This window comes from Branchiostoma floridae, chromosome 9, assembly GCF_000003815.2.
Source record: "Branchiostoma floridae strain S238N-H82 chromosome 9, Bfl_VNyyK, whole genome shotgun sequence".
NCBI lineage: Eukaryota > Metazoa > Chordata > Leptocardii > Amphioxiformes > Branchiostomatidae > Branchiostoma > Branchiostoma floridae.
Window position 1 is genome coordinate 23,724,483 of NC_049987.1, and position 5,158 is coordinate 23,729,640.

At 41.2% G+C, this 5,158-nt stretch overlaps 1 protein-coding gene and 1 long non-coding RNA gene across 2 annotated transcripts in view; one reads left to right on the top strand and one right to left on the bottom strand.

Moving 5' to 3' along the window:
- Nucleotides 1-5,158, bottom strand: part of LOC118422362 (hemicentin-1-like) — a 46,606-nt gene that overhangs the window by 7,222 nt on the left and 34,226 nt on the right. The gene's annotated exons all lie outside the window — the stretch shown is intronic.
- LOC118422764 overlaps nucleotides 1,063-5,158 on the top strand; it is a 7,328-nt gene continuing 3,232 nt past the window's right edge. The window contains exon 1 of the long non-coding RNA XR_004831960.1: nucleotides 1,063-1,364. This is a non-coding gene — a long non-coding RNA (uncharacterized LOC118422764). The remainder of the gene's footprint in view (nucleotides 1,365-5,158) is intronic.

Consider the following 5,158-nt stretch of genomic DNA (forward strand, 5'->3'; position numbering starts at 1 on the left):
GGTGGAGAAAGCATGGCTAGTGAAATTTAATTTGTATTCAACTGTAAGATTATTCTTTCACATGATACATTTGTACCTCATGCTCTTACTATCAAGGAGGCTAGGAATGCAGCACTTTTCTTTAGTTCAGCACACGTAGTTAAAATAGCTAAAACCGCTTTTAATTGAATCTGTTTTCAAGCCTTTTTTCAAGGTCTTTTATTTCATTTTCACCAAAAGCGAAGAGAAAAGCCAACAGGAAACAGCAAAGCTGACTATGCCAAGTGGCTGGTGCCGCCTTCAACCGCATGTAAAGCAGCCCTTGACGTCATCAGTCAGATAAACAAGAAAAGGTGTGTTCATTTTATTTTCCATCAGATTCAGTTTTGAAGGTTATATCTTATAAGATCACTCGTTTCATTGACTTACTGTGGCGTTAAGCGTTACACTAACGCATTGACGAATGCTGATATATGATGGGAATTTATCATTGCATTACAGGATAGCTGGAGCAGACAGTCATATGAATAACAAAACGCCGGCAGATACGGAAAGGTACGTTAATATAATATACATCCATAAGTCTATCTACATATTAAGTATGTACGAAAATCCTATGGACGTTGTTGTACAAATTACACTACTACTATATAACGTTAACTACTAACATCAATCTCTGCCATGATAGAATATGGTCCCTGTTATATACTCAATTTCTATCATTACAGCAATAACAAAACACTCGTAAGAATGCTTTTAGTTAACTACAGAGCTATTTTAAATGCAAAATAAACAAATCAATATTTTTATTTATTGGTTAGGCTGTTCAGCACGCACAGCCAGGGCTGCCCAACTTGCCTGTGCGCTGTGGCTATTACAAAGGGTTGGCTTTGAAAACAAATGAACTTTGACAAGGAAAGGATAATTGTCAATAACAATATTCTAAGTACGTTAGAAAAACTATTATGTATATATATGGTGTAAGATAGCGTACATAGTATCTACAATGGAATCTATTTATCAACAACAATATCTACAGTGAGAAGTCAGGGTCAGTGCATACACATGTAAGGGTCGCCTGTCACCCCATTCATACAGAATCACCGAGATATCTGGTAGATTGGGGGTTGAAAATCAGCGAGAGGGATCGGTGTACGGTAGCACCGTGGTACCGTGCGGTATGACAATCAGCGACACAGGTCGGAGATGATCGCCCCGTATCTTGGTGTAAGCTGATCATATATAGGTAATCAGGCGCGCTGTTCGTGACCCTACGGTTAGCTGGAGGTCACAATAGTCAACATGGCGGCTCAGGTTCGGAGGGTCCAGGACCAGGAAACTCTGTTCCAACTTTCAAGCATATTCCACGGAAACCAGTTCAACAGGTAGGTCTTGTAACGTTAATCCTGAGGCTTTGGTTTTCAATTTGATGATTAGATTGACGTGAACTTGGGGTCGGGAAACAGATGATGTTATCGATATACTAGTAATAGCAAGGAGGTGGAAAGGGGTCCCCTCTTTCAACCTCCTTGGTAATAGTCAGTAGTATAATGAGTAGTACTAGTAGCTGTATAGCCTGGCGTCCATACCAGGAGTGGCATAATTTATACTTGATCGTCAGTCTAACGGACTTCCCTGGAAAGACCAACAGTATTTTACATAGCTCTGTAGTCCAAATGTCAAGTATACCAGTAAGGCACCATACATGTAAATGTCATCAATAGCATGGCTAAAATGTTCTACTAGCTACTGTGGGACCAGATATAAGGTAAGGCATTTTTTTATTATTATTAATTTGACTGGAACTGCATCTAGCAATTGCATGCTTCAATATATATTGTGTGATTTTGTAGGCCTGTTAATTAAGGCACTGGATTTAGATATTTGCTTCTATAGTTCAGATTCTGAGATATTTTCCCAGTTTCAATACATATGAGTATATGACAACATAAAATCTAAAACCTGGAAAGTACTAGTAGTGTATTACAGGGGTTCCAGGATCTAGGAAAAGATGGGCTAGGCTTAAGGCAGGATCAGGCTACTCAATACTTTGGCAGGTACTAGAAGTAGTACCCTCCCCTTCTTATAGGGCTTATTCAGTCAGGTGCATGCAATGATCCTTCCCCTAGTAACTAAATGGCCACCATAGCAAGGAGCGAAGTTGGCCATTTTCTTTGTACCAGATTTTCACAGTGGGGCCCTCCGTAAAAATTGTGAATATGTCCCAAATAATGCACACTTTTCCTAGCTCGGGTACTGTCTGGATAGTAGTTTGCTCTGACGTTTGTGATACACTATATACGGTCACTTCTCTGTTATTCCGTCTATAGAACCTTGACATCTCTCAAACATCTGGAATCGTCCAAATTTAGGAATAGGGCCCTGACTGGTCCCTACACAGGAGCGAATTAAGGAATGGGTTCAAGCACTCGTTGGGAACAGGCGTTCCAACACCAAAAACGCTCTCCGTCCGCTGGTGTTGAAACGCCTGTTCGACCGCGCACTCCAGAACCCATTCCTTAATTTTCTCATTGACTGATGTCACCACCAAAAGGTTTGCAAAAAAAAAAGCTGCAGGTCTCCAGACAGGTAGCAGAAGCAAACATATAGAAGCAAATTATTACCCGGATGGTATTGAGGCTACACTTTCCCAAGTGACTTTTAGTTTCATATTATATAATCATAATCACAGTGTTTTGCCTAGTGGTGGGGTGTTGGTTCTGCAAGTCACAGTCAGTAAGATTTGTTTCACAATTCTCTAGCAAAGCTGCACGTGGGAATGAACATACGAACATACTTGGAGCTCAGCGGATCTAACTAGTTGAAATTTGATAATCAATGTGTATAGTACACAATTTGTATCTGGACAAGGCAATAAACTATGGGCTAATTTCAGTATCCACTGGGTACCCACTCCCATTCCTATGAAATGAAACAAAAAGAAGACTATAAGATGCTGACTGTGCACTCAAAATGGTCCTGTCTTGACACATGATAGTTCAGAAATAGATAGGGATTGCTGTGAAAAATGCTGCTATCTTGCTACCAAAAAGGATGTCTTAGATCCGTGTCAACTGTTGGTTCTGGGGCTGGGTATCGGTACAGCGTACCGGTACAAAACCGGTTTTTCTTATTGGACCAGTCCAGCAAAACCGGACCTGAAAAAATTAGGTGGACCGGATGTTGGACCGATTGGAGAATTAATCGATCATTTTATCAGGCATTCACACGTTTTGGCGCTTGCAGGTGGAAGGAAATAAGAAGAGTGAAGTAGAGTAGAGTTTATAGTAGTTTCTACTAAGTTTTACAGCCAATCGCACAGGTGCAGTTAGCGTTCTAGGATTTTAAAACGCCAGCATAAGTCTAATACTCCACCAAACAGATTTCTTTGTTGTAAAATGTACCATTGGTATGAGTCATACTGAATTAGGTCCAGGTTGAGGTCCGGACCTGGACCTGATCATCTGGACCTGAACCTGACCTGGACCTGAATTTTCTGTACCGGTACCCAGCCCGAGTTGTTTCCATCATAGCCTGCATGAAAATTCTCACCTCACCTCACCTCACCTCACCTATATACTGTAAATGCATTTAAGTTCGCGGGGATTTAATTTCGCGGTAGCGGGAACATAGACTTTTCGCGGTGGTTTTAATTTCGCGGTAGCACCATTCACTGTAGTCTCTTACTATTAAGGAAAAATGTTCGCGGTGGTTTTAAATTCGCGGTGAAGCGGCCGCCGCGAAAACCGCGAACATTAATCCACCGCGAACATTTCTGCATTTACAGTATCCCTTGACCTCTGGATGAGTCGTTTGGGCACCATGACTGTTCCAATTGAAATCTACGGAATTGAAATTGTACAACGGCCTACAACAAATATGACTGCGCCATTACCAAAATCAATCGCCAGTTGAAAACAGTACCCTTTCCATTTTGCGTGCTTAGGTGAGGGTAAATGTACAGGGACTGGCACAAAACAGGCATTTCTTGTTGCATTGGGCAGGAAAAACTGACAGGAAAGAGATGATCACTGAGTTACTCGGGTCTGATTATTGATCTTATTCAAGTTTTAGAGGAAACAGTTTGAGTTTGATTATTAAACAGCAGCTATGCCAAAGGGGAAAAGGGGGAAGTGTACAGATTGAACATACAGTTTGATACACATGATGCAGATGGCAACTTGCACACAGAGACCTCTACAGTACACATGCCTTGCTGTCCAAAATATGATGTACTGCTATATATATAGGTCTGGACCTGGACCTGATCCTCTGTACTTGAACCATGGTGTCATCCTGACTGTGGTGTCATTGGTGACCCAGAACCCAGAGGTCCTTGGTTTTAATCCCCTGACATGCCACTGATGTTGTGCCCTTGGGAAAGGCATTTGACATAATGATTACTTTCCTCACTTCACATAGGTGGAAATGGGTATCTACATGTAAATGTTGTTAAGTACTTTAGTACATCCCTCTGATAAGAATTCAATGTTAAATGGGGCCCCAGTGTTTAAAAAGGGCCACACCTCATTCATGTTAAAGAACCCACCACACAGAGTAGGTGTATGATTGGTTACAAGAATACAGTCCAATGGCTGCACCTGCATGGGGCAATTCTTGTATTTGTTGCCTGAATAAGTGCTGCTTGGCAGCTACTCTAGACCCTTGCTATTTGCTTATGCCTGCCCTACCAATCGTAAGCTCCTCGGCTCCGAAGATATAGCTAGGCCTACCCAATATTGATAACAACATGTACTTGGATTTTCTGTACCTGTACCCACTGCTGCGCATGGCTGTACATATAATGATATGGTATCATACAACATGATGATATGCACCAAATCAGTTCTAATTGCTCCATCTATCTATGAGATGTTATAGTGTAATATATGGCATATACCTGGGTTGCGATAACATTCAATACTGTAAATGAGACCGGGTGATAAGTTGCACTATCACAACAATCTTTATTGATTATTTAATGATACGACAAAAGTAGAGCGACTTTCGTAAAGTCTATCACATGCATATGAGGTTCTACTGTATCACAAGGGCCTCCATAAAATGCAGTTCACATGTGCCTGGTCAAAAATTCAATTACCGGATTCAAACATTGGAATTGCTGTTGGTACAATTTTGTTAGAGGACACTTCTTGTCAGGAGTATTTTGCGTTGAAAC